This window comes from Sebastes umbrosus, chromosome 8, assembly GCF_015220745.1.
Source record: "Sebastes umbrosus isolate fSebUmb1 chromosome 8, fSebUmb1.pri, whole genome shotgun sequence".
Lineage (NCBI taxonomy): Eukaryota > Metazoa > Chordata > Actinopteri > Perciformes > Sebastidae > Sebastes > Sebastes umbrosus.
In genome coordinates this window covers 32,720,070-32,741,227 of record NC_051276.1, presented here as the reverse complement: position 1 = coordinate 32,741,227, position 21,158 = coordinate 32,720,070, and the positions used below count along the sequence as shown (strand labels likewise).

The following is a 21,158-nucleotide window of genomic DNA, read 5'->3' as shown; positions in this document are numbered from 1 at the left end:
AGTCCCTGAGAGTTCACACCTCTAGTTCAATTCCCTCAGTGCACACCTGAGCAGGAAATCATCAGCTGTTGCACTTCAGCCTTTGTCTGTTTACTTTAGGTTTCACTGTAATTACTACATGGTTAGCTCATATTAACTGGTGGTAACAAAACTCATAATAAGAAAAAATTATTATCATTAGTCAAAAATTGAGGTTACCGTTAATATGACAAAAAGACAGAGTGCTAAAATGTCTCATCACTCTACAACCAAAAACTCTATACAACCATAACTATAAATGATGTCTTATCTTTGCTGTTTTGTGATTGTGTTTGAGGGCATATCAATGATGCCAATCACTACTCCAATGTTTCTGGATTATCTTTGAGTCGGTTCCAGTTCCCGTCTGTATTCACTTGCATCACGGGATGGAGGAGCATTTGCAGTCTGCCTTCCTCCAGCATCGAACAGCCTATCCTTGCATGTGAAAACACGGCCTAGTCGATCTGGTGGATGAATCGTACCGCACTCATCCTAAAGGCATCGGCCTGAGGCATGAGCTATAGAGTAGCGGTGTACTAGGTAGATATAAATGTCAAGAAATGCAAAGTCCGGCAGTCTCTGATGAGATCAGTGGCTGGAAAAGCTCAGGAGAGATTCCGTAAGGATCACATCCAATTACTGATATATTCTCTGCATACCTTTTCTGTTTGCGGTGATAAAGGAGTGACATTGGCGGTGAAGAGTGCTAGCATTATGTACCTAACTGTATAACATCGGTACCCAACATGGCGGCGACCACAACGGACATCGTCAGAAGTCACGTGACTGCAAGGCATCTATACAAAACACACATGTGAAACACACATCAGTCAAACCAAGTAGCATGCATCATTTCACAAACGTCAATGAAACTCATAGCACACGTTGACCCGCCATACAGACAGAAGTAGTCAAGGAACCGTAGCCATGATGTGCAGAACCTGTAGAGCAAATGTGATGAAATTGCTTCTTTCATTCAAAAAATGATCTTTAAAAAAACGGAGACTATCAGAATCACTTGATCCTACACTTCCCATAAAGCAACTCAATAGCATATTTCCGTTAGACCCTCCTTGCTTGGTAAATACCCGCGTCTTTGACCCCCAACAAGGGCTCTTGGGGGGGGTAAAAAGGCCTCATAAAATGTCCCCGGAGCTTAATTTAGACCCTGGTTCCTAAGGTCGAAACGCAATAAGTTCCTCTAAAGGTTCCTACTTCCTGCAGTGGAAACAGGGCTTATGTGTGCATCGTATCCAGGAACATCAACAGTCACCTGAGCGCTTTGTAAGAGAACTACGAGGAGTAGGAACACAGTATTAATATTCATGAAACCCCAAAACACACGCACGGAAAATCATGCAACTGTAAAAGGTCTCTGATGTTTTTGAAATCCGGGTTTATAACAACCGCAAGCTCACAGATCACAGAACACATTCAGCGCTTAAATGATTTAACTTTAAACTCAACCGAGAAAAACATAACCACTAAACTGATGTTATGTTTTTTTCCCCCTGCAACTGCAGCAATATGCTTCTGTTTGGTAAATCATTTATGAGGAAGCATTTGAGGGAGACTGCCGGAAGCTCCTCGCTATTAATAATGTACTCAAGACAGAAGGCAGGTAAGAGAAATACAGAGTTTCCCCAAAACCTCTCTTCTGAGACACGTCAGGTTGTACGGAACAGATACTGTCGAGGTCTTACAGGTTAGTTTAGTTTCTTAAGGTGATAAACATTGTTGGCTTGACATCTTAAATGGATTTTATTATAGTTTGTGTACCTTTTAGTGTTGATTATCATATATAATACCATAATAACTTTGTGTGGGGATACAATAAGGTTCAATTTTTAAATAGGAACGACGCACTAAATTTGTTTTTTATCAGAATTATATCGGTATTGGCAGATATTTAAATTGAACTGAAAACAATTGGATTGGTTCATCTCTAAACAAAACTAAAAGAAACATTTTAAATACATTACATTACCACACATAATCTCATCGAAACTTGTGCCACGCTTGTAAAATACAAAACTTTGCTATGCACATTTTCTCATGTTGACCCGACATCTGTCTAACGGTGTTGAGGTCATGAGAATTTGGGGACTCAAACCGGCATTAAGGGCCAGAAATCCCTTCAATAACTGAAAGGTTTCCTCCATAAAACAGTCACACAACCTGTCACACCATCTAAAAACCAAATCCCTGGACAGCATTATTTATTTATCTGTTGTTTTTTAATAAAAACATCACCTATCTGCTTAAAATGTAGGTGCAAATCATACAGGATAATGTTCCTGTTTGAAGCACACAGCGATATTACAGACACAAGCTTCAGAAGAGCTTAAACCCAATGAAGCAATTATTCTGCTTAAAAATGTATGAAATTGTCAAAGTCAGATCGCTGACGGGAAGCCGTGTGCTTGTGATGTTGTCTTATTTGATTCTCCTTGTTTGTCATGTACAACGTGACATCTTTTGATATCCGCGTGTGACAAAAGAGTCGGAAAGAGGACCTCAGATGTTGTGTTGTGGGAGGTGAAATCATTCCCAACATCAAACAGACAGCTGAGCTGACAAACACTGTAGCGTAGCACACACACACACACACACACAAACGCATTTCCCTTTCCATGAAATTTTCATCTCGGGGAGCTCGAGTCCTGATTAAACAATTCCGTTCCCGGGATGGTGTCCCCCCCCCTGTAAGTGAGATGCAGGCAATTTTTCGGGTAATGATGTGAATTTTGATTCATTCCATGCATCGACTGAAACCAGATGGATCCTCCACTCCATCCTATTCCCCACTGGCCTGCTGAGTGACAGGCACACACACACACACACACATACTAAAATATGTCAAACCAAATGTTATCAAATTTTGCTGGATGCAAGAGGACTATTATTAGAGAGCACACACACACACACAGTTTATCTACCAACACACACATCTGATGTGAGATTTCTGCTTTCAGCTATCTTGTGTCAAAAAGGAAATCTCAGGGGAAATGAAAATGTCAGATAGAGAGGTAGCCGCTGAATTCCTCCCTCTTGTTTCTCTTCATGTATTATCTCTGGAGTCTTCAGTCAACACAAATTAATGAACTGTAACACAAACATTAACTGTCCATCAGCCAATAAGTCCCCACATCGTTATTTGTAGGGATGGTAAAATGTAGGATTTGGACTTGACAATGCCTGACGAAGATCTCTGTTAGATCCAAACGTTGCTTCATTAAAATTGTTGGGAGCTACCTCTGCAGTGTGCGGATCCTGTTTTCTGATCAAATGTAGGATTTTATCATGGAAGGTGATAAAAGCACTCACTATAAGTTAATCGTGATGAATTTCCATTATCGGGATGATCGTGAACATGGTCACGAGTGACTTGAAAAAGCTGTCTAGCTCTCTCTGATTTAAAAAAATGCAGGACTTATCATGTAAGAAAGTACAGACTCACACTACCTTTCTATTTTTTTTGTTTGTTTATCCTTTATTTATGCAAGGAGACCTTATGATTACTTTATTTAAGATTGTTTGATTGCTTCTTTTTCATTAAAAAGGATATGTGAAGCAATAAAAATGTTTATTTCTTAACAAAATGTGAGGTAAAGTGATTCCATTATGTTTTAGTGCCAACAATGTAACATAAGTACGAAAAACACGGCACAAACATCACTAACGTAACTTCAAAATAACTCTACAACACTCCTGGTTGAAAGTCCTGTGTTTGTTGGACCCATCCACCTCCCCTGCCGCCCGCCACAAGCGGTCTTTCTCACTTTTTATACTACGTCACTAGCTCTGAGCGTAGCATATTTACACCGATGTGTTTACATTGCAATCAGTACAGACTAAATGGCGTACAAATGGTAAAAGCAAGAAAGGCCTTGTTATTGCACGCAAAATTACCGTGTCATTCATACGCCATTTGGTGAGACCGGGCTCTGGGTTCACACGGTTGAACAGCGGTCTCCTGGGTGACACTGACAGTCCGGTGTTTCTGGACCCTCCCATCCACCCCGACCTCCTTCCTACGTGGACTTTGTCACACTTTATACTACGTCACTAGTCTTGGCTCAATATTACATGGGTTACATACGAATTGATTGGGTTATATACGAGTTATACGCCATTACTTTTCATTCTTTTTATCATTCTTGGTTTGCATCTTTAATTCCCCAGTATCACTGTGGTATTTAGACGTTAGCACTGTCTTGTATCTTCATGGTAAATGCATAAATACATGCCATATTATTATGCCGTAGAAAATCTAATTTGCATTCAAATTAATTTCCTGCCTGGTTTCTTTCTCTAAGTCTGTTTCTTTCTTTTATAAGTTTTAAATAAGATATGCAATTAGAGGACATGGCAGATAACTATTCCTTACTTGAGCTATCAAACAATCAACAGTGTAATTGGGGGAAGTAACCATTTCTATTATTTCTAAGTAGAATAAGATCACACATTTTTCTTTTTCTTTCTTCTCTTTTCCATCCATACCAATTTGTCACACTTCATCTCTTTCTGAGCCTCATTACCTTCAACTTCTCATCCACTATCAATCACTGTTTCACACACACACATGAACACACCGGTGAATGAATGAGAGACACAATCTAATTGAAAGGGGTAAACAAAGATGTAGTGAGCTGTCGTGTGCATAATTACTTCCCATCATGGCTTCATCTTGTTCCCTCCTCCCCTTCCTCCCCGGAGTGAGGTTTTAAACGACAAGAGGGTCAATCGCGTTTGACCGCGCGGCGAGATGAGGCGTGACACATCTGCGATTTTTCACACAACAGATAAAACACTGTGTGGACACGAGTCAGCTTTGGGCGTTCACCCTCAGAGCGTTGAGAACATTTATTTCTGATACAAATATTAATAATCATTATAATAAATGCACAATTTCTAGTAGGAGAATGCATGCACGGTGAACAGCAGACCAGTGTGAGCATCCATATACGTCAAAATCAAAACTAAACATGTCCAATATAACATGTTTAAAGGGATAATTTGATATTTTGGGACATCTGCTTTCTTGCCGAATTGGATGAGATGATTGACGTCATTAAGGTGGTATCCTTATAGCATTTTATTCATTTTGACGGAAATACTTCATATCTGAATCTTCTTCTTTTTTTAACAGTATATATTATATGTGATAAAAACATTTAAAAATGGTGGAATTAATAAAATAAACCAACAAACACAGTAGTTATTTAGCTGTGTGACATGCAAGCCACTGCAGCATATTGTAATAATGTTGTCTAAAATTTAAATGTAGGTCAAGCATGTCAATGATAAAGATGCCAATTGTCTCCACATGGTCTAATTTGTTTCCATTAATTAATAACAATGATTGAATGTCAGCTCCATCCTTAATTGATTAATCTGTTGATGTTTTCCCAAAAGCTATTTTCTTTTCTCAGCACAGGATTGTGCACTCACCTCTTATATTTACTCATCTCAGAGTGTGCAGTGAATATTTGTCCGTTCTCTCATCACGTTTATCTCTGTGCCATTCATTCTGTCAGGTCTACTTTGAAAACAGCCAGCCAATTAACTCTGGAGCTGTTATTAAACGCTCTACCTCACTCTCACTCTTATCTCAGTATATTCCTGCTGATAATAAATCAGCCAGAAGCTTCGCTCGTGAACTCTGTGGAAGTTTATTTCCTACAGGAGCCCTCACTTTGAAACAAGCTTTATGTGAGTGTCAGAGAATGGGACAAGTTTAAGAGTCATTTATTGAGTACTGCTTACAATCTACCTAAAAGCTACACAGGCACTTGTATACTGTAAGCATTATTTCCCAGCTGAAACCACCAGGCGCTCTTCTGAAAACGCTCAACTGGGAGAGCTTGAGAACGCTTTGTTTGGAGGTTTTTTCAACTGAGACGCTTTGGTTGGTACGATACAGAATATCCGCGAAAGTAAGCGTGACGGTCGTCGGCACAAGGTAGATTACTTGCTCTGGATGAAGGGTAGGTTGAAGCACGTAGGGAGAGAGGACGGACCTGCCGGTCTATGTTCATGAGATTTTGTGGTCGAGGAAACATTTCGACGAGTACGATTGTTTGGTTGAGATTCAGATCAACGTTATTATCCCACACGGGGAAATTCATTTGGTCCAGTGATTCAGACATGAGGACAACATAAAGACCATAGTAAAAACAATAAAAACAATGGCATGACATAGCACATTAAAACCACAACATACCCATAATAAAACACATTTGATCACATTTTTCACAAGGAATAGTAGGCCTGTCTGATGCTCACACTTACTATGAAGACATGTTAGTCTGTAATAAAGTTGATTGCCTTAAATCCGTGTGCTCCAGTGTGCTTTGAACCTTGTCTCTGAAGTCTCTCCAGTGACGAGCGCAGTGTTTTACCCAAAACTGAAAATTGTTCAACTCTTGGCAACCAGAAAAAAAAACAGCAAACGCGCAGCGCTCGACGCAGAAAAGACGCTCAACGCCTCGTCACGCTGCTGTCGTTTTTAGAATCGCATAAATACGCGGTGTAATATACTGGGGCTGCTTTCAATGAGACGAGAGGAATGAGCTCAACACGTCTTTACTACTTTTTTTTACCACAGGAAGTAACACACACCACAGGTTACAGCGAGCTAGGCATACAACACTCGCATAATATAGCCACAAAAGACGCTTTGGTGGACACGGCCCTTAAGTCCCAAATGGAAGAGGTGACTACTGAAATTAAGAAGACCTCAAGACCCAGACTGACATTGACAAGACGGTCCTAAATTTTAATAAGTGCATATTGAGTATTGAATTTTTAATATCTAGACTCTTAACTGTCTGCAGTGGACTTGACCTGGTGGTGAACGGTTATGTCATAGAAACGTTTACACATGCAGACACACACACACAAATGTACAAATATAAAAACACTTGATCTTCTTTGTTTCATGCTTTCATCCTTTTTTAAGATACACTTAATATGTCCTCTGTTCCCTGTAAAGCAGTTTGAGATGTTTGTTAAAAACGCTGCTTAGTGTGATCTGACTCGTTTATGCTACTGGCATTCATAAAACTGTGACAAAAGATGTAGCAAACTTCCTGCCTCCCTCCACACAGCGACACAGTGGCAGCAGTAAAATTGATCTAAACTCAGACATCAGATGTTGGCAGGCAGTCGCTCCGCGCGACGTTAAAACCCTTCCCCTGATGCTCTTTAATGATAACATCCTCTGTGCTGATCCTGTCTTACCCTACTGTCACTGCCCTTTCCACAGCCTGTTCACCGGCTGGCCCTCGCCCTCCGGATGATCGCATCTTATCCATCAGAGAGTGAAAGGCCTGGATATTGGGGAAGAGGGATTTACCTTCCATTAATGGTGCTGTCTCAAATGGCCTGGACTTTACATACAACACACACACACACACACACACACACACACTGACCCACAGGTCCACAGCTACTTCTCGACTGGCTACTCGAGTGGTGTCGAGATTAAAGAGCAATTACAAAATACTCCACAAATGATAGATTGGAAGTGGAGTCAATGTGATGGTGACCCACTTCTGGGAGAGAGGAGGAAACAGAGGGATGAGGACAGGAAACAAGGATGGAGAAGAAAGGAGGATGGGAAATGAGGAGAAGAAAAGAAGAGATGGCAGATAGGAGAAGAAAAGATGAGAGGAAACAAGGATAGGAGAAGAAAAGAGGAGAGGTAACGAGGATAGGAGAAGAAAGGAGGATGGGAAATGAGGAGAGGAGAAGAATAGAGGATGGGAAACGAGGAGAGGAAACGAGGAGAGGAGAAGAAAAGAGGATGGGAAACGAGGAGAGGAGAAAAAACGAAGATGGAAAACGAGGAGAGGAGAAGAAAAGAGTAGAGGAGAATAAAAGAAGAGAGGAAACGAGGATAGGAGAAGAAAAAAGGATGGGAAACGAGGAGGAGAAGAAAAGAGGAGAGGAAAAGAGGAAGGGAAATGAGGAGAGGAGAAGAAAAGAGGAGAGGAAAAGAGGATGGGAAGCGAGGAGAGGAGAAGAAACGAGGATGGGAAACGAGGAGGAGAAGAAAAGAGGAGAGGAAAAGAGGAAGGGAAATGAGGAGAGGAGAAGAAAAGAGGAGAGGAAAAGAGGATGGGAAGCGAGGAGAGGAGAAGAAACGAGGATGGGAAACGAGGAGAGGAGAAGAAAAGAGGATGGGAAATGAGGAGAGGAGAAGAAAAGAGTAGAGGAAACGAGGAGAGGAGAAAAAAAGAAGAGAGGAAACGAGGAGAAGAGAAGAGGAATCAAGGAGAGGAGAAGAAAACAGGATGGGAACTGCGGAGAGGAAAAGAAAAAGAGAAGAAAAATCAAGGAGAGGAGTAGAAAAGAGGATGGGAAATGAGGAAGAGGGGGAGGAAATAAAAAGAGGAGGACAACCAGTGCAAGGAAATGGAAACGTGTCTTTGAAGTGGCTCACACAGGTCCACATAGAAAGACTTTTTCAGGGCGTAAACCTGACTTGATGACTTTATGAAATCCATTTATATTACTGGGATTATGGAAACATTACTTAATGTCACGCAGTGACACAAATCAGGTTAAATCTCTGTACGTCACAACTGTATTTAGTCAGTAAATCATTGGTTGACGTGAGCTGATGATGTGGATCACGCATGAGCATACAGTATGCATGCATGTGCACACAATATTAGAGATAAGCTTCCACCGCCTATGGGAACAATCATTTCATCCCCTTGATGAGTAATAAAGAAATGGCCGTTAATGTCACTGCAGCACCACTAATGGCTTTATGGTTGTGTTAAAGATAGAAGCGGTGTGACCTTGTGTGTGGACTGTGCAGGTCGAGCCGCCTTTAACTCACAATCACTAAGAGATAACCCACAGGAACAGTCTGTATCTATAGAGCCTATAGATGTTAGCTGTATTCTGCAGTGGAAGTCCTTCTTTATAAACTGCTGCAGTAAACCCGGCATGTCATAATGTACAATATTACATTTAATTGAAAAGAAAAACAGGCTTTCATAAGGCTTTTTGTCATTATTCAGTGCTGTTTGGGAGGGTTTTCATAAGCCCAATGAATTGTCTCAATTCATGGAGGAGCTTGATAGAAGTCAAACAAACTCATCCAAACTAAAATTAGATTGTTTGCATAAAATGAGCTCTTAACTCCTCAAGGATATTTTAATTTTGCACCGTTCCCAACCAAAAGATGGTCTGACTGTATTATAATACTCAAGTGTGTGCAGCATTATTAATTCAGAATAAATGTATGAAGAGGGACTTCTGCATCAGCTACCTCTGGATAAACATGGACTGGAGCCTCCTCAAACTTTGAGTCTATACGGAGGGAGAAGGAAGTTATCGCTTATATTGTTGGAGTCTAAGTAACGTGACGTCACATCCGTTCCGTATCCGTCACTAAAACAAAGCACAGCCGGCCGCAGCGAGCCGAAACGAAAAAGCATAAAAAGGTCGGAGGGTCCACGTGGATACGACCTGCACCCTCACATGTTAAATACAGCGTGGTTAACACTACACATCCAGTAAAGGATGGAAACACTTTGGGTTTCACACATTGCAGGAAAAGCAGAGCTAGACATCATCGTTAAAGCTGCATGCTAACTCTGTCACAGACAGGAAACATTATCGTATCGCGGTAACGTGTGGTCAAGCCGGCTGTTGCTCTCATCTCCGTGGTCAAATGGGCCCCGATAGAGCTGACCATGGATGTATAAAGAGAACGGAGCTGACGGGAGAGCTAGAGACCACCTTGGAGAAGTTAGAGGAAGTATACACGTGTGACTATGTCAGGTTTTCAAAATAAGGTGTTAACAAAGGGAACTGTATATGCAACATACATATATGGAAATAAGATTGATTGGATTATATTCACCAGAAGTCTAAAACATTACATGTCCCTTATTAATTAAAAAGAAGACACCACTAATCTGTGAGGGAAATGTCTTTGTTCTTTGATTTTTGGGTTGCTGGATAAAATGTAATAAATAATTCCTGACAATGACTGATATATTTGACTTCAGGACATCTCTGACTACATACAAGCTGAAAATCAAACATTTTTACTGTAATAATTGAGATATTTTCCATATATATGATTATGATATATAGATATATATGATTCAACTTTTTGTCATGGTCTAGGGTTAAAGAAGTTAACAAAAATCACAATAAATCACTATACATATCGAATCGCACCGAAGTGTCGTGATAGTATCGCATCGGGAGATAGGTGAATCGTCCCAGCCCTAGTACTGGCACTGGATAACAGGAAACAGTAGCAGTGACACAACAAAACTTTTACTGGATCTTCAGGCTAGAGGCCAAATAAACAACTAAAATAGAAAATATTTTAAAACACTATTGATGAGCATATTTTGTTCTCTGCCTTTCTCTTTCGCTCACACATCACAAACCAAAACCATTAAATCTTCCCTGCACAGATCATAAAATAATCTCTCCAGGAGAATTTTATCTCATTAAGTTAATTTTCTTGCCAAATTAATTACTTCCATCTCCTCAAAGGAGTTGTTTTTAACCAGCCAAAGAGGAGGGAGGGGGGAGGAGGAGGAATATCTCATCTCTCATTCTCCATTTGACCGAACTGTACGACAGCCAAGCATGGCTGGGCTGGGTCGCAGCAAAGACTCCTGGGTAATAGGGTTTGAAGTAAAGGCTCATTACCTTCTCTATTTCCTTCTGACCGGCTGAAACACACCGCATGCCTTCTGGGTAATTCTGGTACACAGACTGGGTCCAGATGTGTGTGGGCTCAGATGAGCTGATGTCCAATTTTATGCTTTTATTCTACACACAAGAGAAAGAGATTGTTATTTTAGACCATGACAATTCTGAACAAAAGCTTCTCTCTGAGGTGCATTTCTATTCCACTGTCAGATATGATATGCATAAACAGTTTCATAAGATAATCAAACCACAAATTAACTCCCTGGTTATCACACGATTCAATTTAAATTCTTGGAGCTCAAAATAGAGGAAAAATGTCAGTGAATTAAAGCAGTGCTTTCACAGCCTGCTATTCAGATTCAATGTCCATTTGATTACCACGATATTATTCAGTCGAACATTGCATTACTGTTTCTCTGGGAGGATCGGGTTTTGCTAAAACCAATGGCAGTCAGTATGGACTGTACATTTTTATGCACAGACAAATGTGCTGATTATAAGCTATAACAAAACAAGGTGATACAGGAAAATCATTCAAAGATTTCCATGATGCAAATGAGCGTCTCCTTCTTCAAATCCATTGTTTTCCTGTAATCAGGACCATAGACTGTATGTACAAAGTGGACGTAGTCACCGTAACGTCACCCATTGGTTTGTGGACTGCCGTTTTGAAGCCTTAAGTTCAGCATTTTGGCCGTCGCCATCTTTCTAGGCGACTTTTTTAGGCGACAAAAATGTTAAAAGTTTTAAGACGAAAACACGGACAACTCCCAGACTGGACAACGCCGTGGTAGCGACCTGTCAATCACAAGGTAGCCCCGCCCTAAAGCATCCCATTGACTCTAAATGGGACCATAATTTACTAAATGAACATCATGCTGTACTGAAGAAGACTTGAAACTAGCGATTAAGACCATAAACTCATGTTTACAATGTTTACTGAGGTCATAAATCAAGTGAGAAGTAGGCTCATTTTCTCATAGACTTTTATACAACCAGACTTCTTTTAGCAACCAGAGGAGTCGCCCCCTGCTGGCTGTTAGAAAGAATGCAGCTTTAAGGCACTTCAGCATTGGCTTCAGAATCAGAGGTTGCCGCCTGATCCGGACACCTAAGTGGGCATTATTACTATGATACTTATCAAAGAAACAAAGGTGAAATCTGTGTAAGACAGCACCTGTTAGAAACGATTTCTTCAGTAGAAAGTAGTCCCTACAGTATGAAAACTACTCACAGCATGTTCTGTGGATTATCCAGAGTAAATTCTTATTATCTTCTTTGCGACCACTGCATTGACACAAAGGTGGTCCCAAAAAAGGGCACAAAACTTTAACTTGCAGCTTGCAACATGTAAACACAGCCAAACAGAAGACAGTGGTTGTATTGGCAGCTCCCAGACGTGACTCAAGAGTCACTGAAGTCCAACCTAATATCTGAGTCGGGCTCATTCTTCCAAGAGGTCAAAGTGATGAGCTCAATCTCTGCAGCCCAGAAAGCTCTGATCAAAAGAGCAAGCCTTTCTCATCTCAACTCCAGACAATCTCTCAGAGAGCGCCTGCCTCAGGCTGAGGCGTGTTGACACTACACAAGCCAGGTGTAATGGAATTGACCTCCACCGCCAATCCGCTCCCATTTCGCAAATAGACACATCAATAATATCCGCCGCGCTGGGCCGGTGCAGCACGAACTGTCAACTCAGCACATTGTAAATAAAGGTGGGACGGCTGCAGCAGCAGCAGGACGAGCCCACCTCTCTTTCAACATGTCTTTTTAGCTGCAGGACGAGCACAAAACTGTGGACCTACAAATACAATATAAAAGTACACATTAGTTGTCACAGAAGTAGTAGTACTTGTAGTAGTTGTAGTAGTAGTAGTAGTAGTAGTGTTGGTGGTGGGGGGGCTGGGCGTTATGGGAGTTTTTGTAGTTTTTAAATTTAGGTTTATTCCGTTTCTTTCTCATTTAAATGTTGCATTACTTCTTTATTTGAGGCTGTAACATATCCCAAATGTTACCACAATCATTGAGCAACTGTTTCAAGTCTGAGACAGTTGATTTTTAACTTTATAGTATGCCTTGCAAAATGATCAGCAGCAATGTAAAGTACATGTGATACACTTTTGCGGAATAATCTCAAATAAAAAGGATCAAACAAAGAAGGGATGTTAATAATTAACCGTTTAACCGTTAACCGTCATTAAGCATTTTAACCGATTAACGCTATCGGTTAAAGCGGTTAAAAGAAATGTTAATAATTAATGTAAAAGCTGAGAAAACTCGTCACTTGAAGGGGAAAGCTGGTCCACCTTAAGAGTCTGAGCCGGCGTTACAGATACAGGAAGTTGGCTTGTCTATAGCTCGCTTGAGCGGAGGAGTTGTAACCTCGTAGCATTTATTCACCGACAAATAAACTGTACACACACTGTCTGCTACACCTACGTTCACAGCTATGACGCCACAGTCAACACAGTCGGTCGGAAACTCGCTGAAGTTCCGCCCCGCTGGAGCGTATGTGTGTGACTACAGCGGGCACGGAGCCACCGGCAATGCTAGAGCTGCTAATGTAGCACAAACACACACCGTTTGTAGGACAATCGCTAATGTGCGGTGGAGACTTTTACTGGGAAAGCGGCTGCCTGCTAAGTTAACGCTCCTGTACGAGTGAACTGGCGACTCAGTTGTCTGTTGTGCTCATACACTGCAGCTGGCGCACCGCTGCATGCGAGGCAAAAATCTTGTCGGTTAAGGGTTAATAATTGGTTAACGAGGGTCGGTTATCGGTTAAGAACATTTTTCAAAATTAGCATCCCTAAAACAAGGATATCTAATATCTGCATTGTGTTCAGCCTCCACCTTGGCTGATTCTCCTACAATATCCTGTAAAACCTTTGTGATGTAATACTCAGCTGAGGTTTTGAAATATGGAGCAGCATTTTCTCCTTAAATGGATGATAAGGCTCATTTGGGCCGTTCTGATGGTGTAATAACTGGTCTTTATTCTGTCTTTAATAATGTCTTCCATTCTGTTTCTCACTTTCAGAGTCTCTGATTAATGGCAGGGATGTATAATCACGCCTCGACAGCTCGGACATTTCATATTAGAAAGTGACATAACGAGGAAGGAAAGGTTTGCTCAGTCTGGTCACCAACACATGACCAGAACATAAATGAGGAAATTAACGACTGGACAGAAATACAGAGAAGCAATTTAGACAGAAGTGAGTCAATCGTGTCATCTAGGAGGAAACGATACGCTAGTATTAGATATATCTGCATAATACAAGGAATTGTTTTATACTTTCCTTGCCCAGATAACACTTGCTGACCATAAAGGGTCTTTGATACTCTGAAATTGTTAACATTTAACTCATATCCCAAAGCTTTTTTCAATAAATTGAATGTACTGCCTCATAATCTGAGCTTTTTTTTCATTTAAACAAAGTCTAGTCTGCGGTCTGATATATTTGGAGAAGTTATTTTGCTGTTTTATAATTACCAACACAAAGTTAGGAGAAAAAAAAGCAAGTGATGAAAACAGACCCTTTAGGCAGTTCATGACTTCCTGTGAACTGCTCTCAAAGTGTTTGTTAGAAAGTCAAAATGTGGCACCAAAGTGAAATGTTCAAACTAACACCTCAGTTCATCATCTCTTCAGTCACTAATGGTGCTAATGATGACAGTACCCAGAGTAATACATCTGTATTAGTGAGTGTCACCTCTCATCTCATCACTGTAAATCACCTGAAGCCCTCACACTCCTCAAGTGACCTTTCAAAGTTGAGATGAGGTTTCTGTTTTGTGGTTACAGCATCACTCCAATATCCTTCAAGTATCAAGCATTCATTCCCTGTAGTCTGCTTGTTTCTCTGCTGTCCCTAGATTCAAGGTCCTGGCTCAGAGATACTGAAGCCGGATTACTGGCTGCCGGTATAAAAAGGATTTTATTTGAACTTTCTCATTGAAGGTTAGTCTCTGTGTTGCCCTGCTGCATTGCGTCTTTGTCTTCTTCGTTGTCATTAACCAGCAGGACATGTCTTTTTTCTTCTTCACCTTTATATTAGGGCTGCACGATTTTGAGAAAATCTTCATTTTCAAAATTTTGACTGATATTGCAATATGATTTGTGATATTAGAGGGAATGGTAATTTTTACACCATTACTCTCATTTTCATTGAAAAACATATTAAAATGATTATGATTTGATTTTTTGCAGGGATCTGTAAACAAAGATGTTTTCTTAATACTGTAGAATATGATGTGTAGGCAAGGACATCTCCGCAGCACCACAATATTTAATTTAAAATGGTATTTTTACACTCATTTCACCTTTAACAAATATTGCGCCTCCTGCTTTGATTTGAAAATTGCAGTTGGCCATATTGCAATTTTGATAACATTTTGATTAACTGTGCAGCACCATACTGTCCAAAGATCATTTTCACAGTCTATTTTTGCTGTGAACCGCACACTGCTCACACGGGCTGTGTGTCCCGGGCGTGAGAATACCAAAACCAAACGAAAGCCCTAAAAAAACAACTACAAACATCAGAGACCACCAAAGTCCTCTTATTCGCTGGATGAAAACTATAAAGAGAAACCACTAAAATGAACCAGACACCACCAATCTACCCCAGGAAAAGTAGTAGAAGGGATCTCCTGGCCTCCTGCCCTTTCCTCAGTTTCTGACATCACATCAAAATCTATTTCCCTGGAGAGACACCCAGGTGGAAGCCCATCTGTTGAGGAGTCATTTCTGTGATAGCACATCACTCTTGGTTTCTCATTTCCCCCTCCTCATCCCATCCTCCTGACCTCTTTCCCTCATTTCCTCTCCTCCTCCAGCCACCCCCATCTGAGCGTTCACATCCCGTTATTGAGACATTACTGAGTCTGGGATATTGTAGTCAGACTGTTGACTGCCTCAACCCACAACCCACAACCCAACCCTCCCTCCCCAGACATGAGCCCTGATACCTTAATCAGTTTTGACAGGAGAAGTGGCTGCCATCACAACCCCTGCTGTCTGGGTTTGCAGCTCATCACCTCGACTTAATAAACTCTGTCAGATGTAACAGGCCTGCTGACGGTGGCACCTTCCAACCAAAAGCCCCGTTATGACCACAATTCATTACTTTCACAAGGTTAAAACGCAGGGTGAGTGTAGGCCATGTCCACACTGATGTCAAACACACACTTCCACACATACTTTTTAGGGTGTTTTCTAACAGATTGTGGTCCATGTTCAAACTCTGAAACAATATCCATCCAACACCTGTATTCACTGATCCTGTTCCGGGTCGTGGGAGGCCGTAGCCTGTCCCAGCATGCATTAGGTGACAGGGATACACACTGGACAGGTCGTCAATCTATTATAAGGGAAACATATTTTAACAGACACATGAGCAGTGTGTGAGAGCAGTCTATGCAGTCTATGCTCGTGACACAGCGCCGTTTGAGCTCATATTTAAGCTGCGCTCGCCACAACAAAAGTTGGGCTTTGCTCGATGCAACAAAAAGCCGTTGTGGGCCTACGTAGATTGTTCGCACATTACAAGCATCACAGTGGCGTTTATGTTCAGCGCATTGTTTGTTGCAATATGCTCCGAAACACCAGGATGTGTACACACAAAATATTCTGTGGATAAGCAAGAAAACAACGAGTAACACCGGAAATGAAAGTAGGCTGCCTGGCAACAGTAGTAAACACTAAACACCGACGTACGTACTGTCAAGCATTTGTGTACTGTAATTATTACTGTCTGAAAGGACCTTCAGTGAGTGAGAGATGGAGAGAGAAATGGAGAGTACTAAGAGAAAGAAATACTCAAGCAGGAGCAAAAATAAATAAAAACAGATGTATATTAGTTTATACCAGAGATTGACACGCCAAGTTCACACCAGAGGGGCAAATTATCCACTTCTCTTTTCTGAGAATTAAAGGTAAAATCAAAAGTTTAGTAAGATTGGGTATTGGAACGCACAGAAAGTTTACCGTCTTGGTTCGAGCCTTCATGATGTTGTTGTTTTATGAATATAAGTACAACTCAACCTGTTCCGCACAACGTGATTGGTTGATGTTTTAGTCGTGGTGCGAAAGCTCAGAAAAATCTACCTCGTTCTGTAAAAAAGATGTTTTTTTTGCCGCTTAACATTTACATTATGTGTGAAAGTATTCACGACAAAAACAAAAGATCGAAAAAAGATATTGACCTGCGAATTGATCACACAAAAAGAAAGATTCCCCCTTAAAGAGTAAAAGTAGCCAACTGGTGGGCTGAGCTACACACCAGAGCTACAGACTGTAATTATGCTGATACTTTCATCACATACTAAGATGTTAGGTAAGATGATCAATGGGCGAAACAGCCCATAAGTCAATATCGTGAGGAAATTAGAGGGAAAACAGCAGCCTGCATCAGCAATATTTCATCAGTCAGACTACATGATGCATTGATTCTCTCTGCCCACACTGCTCTCATCACTGATTCAATGATTTCACTCCATTCTGAGCAGCAGCGTGTCCTGAAAATACTCTTTCACAGTTAAAGAAGCTTAGCAGTGTTGAGAGGCTGTGCTGCATGTTTACCTCCGGCGTTACATGGCAGCTGGCTCGGAGCAAAATAATCCCCGACTCATTCAACATGTAGTACGTTTGGTGACAGTCAGGAGAACAGCGTGCTTTTTAAGTGAAGTTAAAATTACACTCTTGTTTTCATGCTCACATGAGAAGACACAGTGTGATATTACAAATGTGTTGCTTTTTGTTTTTTTCAGCAGCTCGTCCAGATGTGTGGGTTCACAAATGTTCCACCACATGTTGGGAAAATGAGCTTGAATTAATCTGCAGTCTGGAGTAAAGAGTTAAGCCATGAAATCCACAATCTGCATCGTGTTATGTAACTGTCTGCTCGCTGATGAAGGTCAGTTATTAAAGCTATTCTTTAATAATACACTGCTCTATTACTTACATATTCCATACTAATTGACCATACATGGAGCAGCGGTTCACAACCTCGGGGTCAGGAAATCTTAGTAGCCATCAGATCATAAAAGGGATAATGGAGATTAAAAACACCTGTTACATAGAATTATAGGTAATATTTTATCTTGTGTTTTTTTCCCAGTAATTTCTTGGAAGTTTCCTGGAAATAAATGTGTACATTTGAAACAAATTATAGACAGTCATGCAATAAAATCATCTTTGCACACCTGTATGAATACAGGTGCTGAGTGAATCAAATCAGCTCCAGCACACTGTAAAAATGTGTTATGTATTAAAAAGATGCGTTTTGTAGAGAGAGAATATTGGACTTACATTCATGAGGTGACCAGAAACACAACTCCAGATGAATGATAATGTTGCTCCGTAGCTGTTGGATAAATAAAGATGTCAATAAGCAACTGTTTGCAAACAAGTTCAGCTCACCATAACCATATTAACTCAGCTTATCAGTATTAGTTGTATCGGTATGTATGGTAAGTTAGAAAGTCATTTTGAGGATCCAGCTGTGTGAAACACTTGAAAAGCATTTACTTTAAGGCTCCTGAGAATCTTTTAACTCTAAATGTAAGGTTTCCTGTCTAAGTGGTGGTTTGACTTGCCTGTTTTACGATTTCTTCACAAACACCTCAGCATGGTGGTTGCAGGCAGCTCTTAGTTGCTAGGCTACATTTGCATGCAGTGAATGGCCTCTCGCTCATTAAATATGTCTTTTGGAAACGGTAAAAGGGGGCTTTTATGTCAGCCACTCGATGCAACTATCACTTCCCTTTGTGTCGTCTTGATTGGTTCGCTTGATTGTAATGCAACTAACCAGGGACGACATGAAAAGCCTGCAAGGACAAATCATCTCCTTGGTACAAAACTCAGTGAAATACACACCCAACAAGGCTAAACTGGAGTGTCAGAGACTTTATGAGGTAAAGACTTGAGTTACTTCAGGTTAAAGGGTTTATCAAAACGTGTTTATAACCTCATTCACCCCACGCGCCTTAAAATTAAAGCTACGCTTGTCAATATTTTTGTAACAGACATTTTTTTTCAGGAGTCGGTGGAGAACGCAAATATTGGACTAGGTGGCCTGAAGTATGACCGCAAATGAAATGTGTTTTCATTTTGTTCTGCTCTCCCCAAAACATGATTTAACTCCCCTTTAAGCAGACAGATTTCTAGATTAATTCCCTCAGTTTCTACTGATTAACCTCCTCGTTTCAACATTGATGTGTTCATGCTTCTGTATATAGTGGAAGTATGAACTCCCTCTAATGAACTCCCCCATCCCAGTGTCGTTTGATCTCTGCTAAGCTCAAGCATTAGCAGTGATCAACCCCCTGCAGCTGTACTACGGTGAGTTTGTGCTGCTAAAATCTTACTTATTGCCCTTCTAAAATGGCTGACTGATTAACCTGGTGCATCAGTGGAGAGATCTGGCACTAATTTGCATGAGCCGGGTTCAGGGAGGAGGACTCCAGGATGCAAGGACATCATTAAGAGAGAGCCCAAGGCATTGCTCAAGGCACTGGCTGCACTGGTCCAACTGGGTTGAATAAGACTGGTGGAGAACCAGCGGGACCGGAGCCAGACTCGAGGCCTCTGAACCGACTCGCCCCAGGCTTTGACCCTCTGTCCCTGAACCTCAGCTCACAGCTCTACTGGGGGGCTCCGGAGGCGGACTGAGCCAGCAGCACAGTCTCAACACAACAAGGACATTGTTAAGCAAAGAGGAAGAACACGCGGCTACTAAACATGTCAGTGTCACAGGAATATTTCCCACTAAAAAGAAGGTAAAATATTCAGATTTCCAAGGTTGTCCTAGCTTAAACATTACACCATATGGTAACAGAGAAAGGGAGATGTAAAGGGACAAATTAGGAAGTTATGGGAACAATATACTTATTTATACCCTTACTCATAATGCAGGTGTTTACAGTTTTGGGGGGGATCAAATTGTAACCTGGGCCGAGTTGGCATGATATTACAGGACAACAGGTTGAGTTCTCACACAGTGAAGAGCTTCTTTGAGAGATACTGTACTGTATGATGTTGCCCTCTAGAGACAGAAGAGTGCCTCACATGTCTAATATGCACCTGGTACACCATGTTTGGTTTATGGATTTTCCTGCCTAGGGACTGCAGATGAAATATAGCTATCCAGTTAATTCAGGCACAGTCAATGACTGTCTATTGTCCCTGTTAAATAAACAAATAAATATATAAATGTTACAATAGCATGGTCTGCACTGTATCGCAGACAGACATGTCCTGTAATCTAAATCAGGGACTCTCAACAGGGTCTGGCATTCATTTTATTTTCTCACACTGAGTCAGTGGTATCAGACAGTAGAATATTAAATATATCATGTAACCTTAATCCCTGACTATTTTCAATTTAGGATTTTTTTTTTTTTTTTAACCTTAATTAACTAGGAAGTCACATTGAGATTAAAACCGCTTTTACAAGTGAGACCTAGCAACACATAAAGACAAGATTCAACCACGACAGCAACAATAGGTACAACAAAATACATTACATCATTATACAGTGCATTAACAATGCAGCATGTTGGTCATAACTTTGCTATTTAATTGCTTTTTAAATATAATATTTCTGAATATAAGGAAATTCTATGCCATGGTGGCAGGTGACCTGAAATATTTTACCTGCCGCACACCCTGTATGTTATTTGGCAGGTGGTAATTTCATTCCCTGACTCTACACTACACTCAAATACAATAATAATACAAAATAAATTTGCGGTTGACTTTGGCCTTTCATACAGATGTCCACAGCCCAAGTAGGGACATAAAGAGTGGCGTTTAGGTGGGAATAAATGGAGAAACAACTACTTTGGACAGATTTAAAACCAGAAAATTACCAATTTTTTCAATTGGACATAATGCACTATTTCATACAGTTTGACACACAGGTGATAATCTGACTGGTCACACACCTGTTATCCTCAACGTGCTGTTAGACTGTCAAGTCACAGTTTTACCTCGTTGTCCTGCTGCTTTCATGTTTGGTAGTAGAAGATAATCCACATTGTTCATGTTGACCGCAGTGACAAGAAATACTAACGTCTACGAACAGGCCAACAGCCAATCAGAATGCACCTGGGCAACTCTGCTACGTAGCTACGTCATCGGGCTTGGCTGACATAGCGGTATAATATAAGTACAGTATATGTAGCTTGACACATTTTTAGTTTATAATTTACAGTCTTTAATGAACATTTTTGCACAATTTTAGATTATAATTTACAGTTTTGAATGCAAATTTTTAGATCATAATTTACAGTCTTTAATGCACGTTTTGTAATATGGACATATCATCTGTCACTTTATGTACATATTTTAATATGTACATACCTGTCACAGTAAATATAAATCCTACTCACTGTACATACAGTATATAAACATCTCCACATGTACATACTGT

General features: G+C 40.7%; 1 long non-coding RNA gene across 2 annotated transcripts; it reads right to left on the bottom strand.

Annotated features, from left to right (window-relative positions):
* Positions 1-451: 451 nt before the first annotated feature.
* LOC119493345 lies at positions 452-20,738 on the bottom strand. Of its 2 annotated transcripts, XR_005207944.1 has the most exons (4): positions 20,671-20,715; positions 18,035-18,089; positions 10,717-10,839; positions 452-818 (listed from the first exon to the last, which is right to left on the bottom strand). It is a non-coding gene; the product is annotated as an uncharacterized LOC119493345 (long non-coding RNA). The 2 variants fall into 2 exon arrangements; XR_005207945.1 differs by lacking the exon at positions 10,717-10,839 and having other exon boundaries at positions 20,671-20,738.
* Between the last annotated feature and the right edge of the window lie 420 nt (positions 20,739-21,158).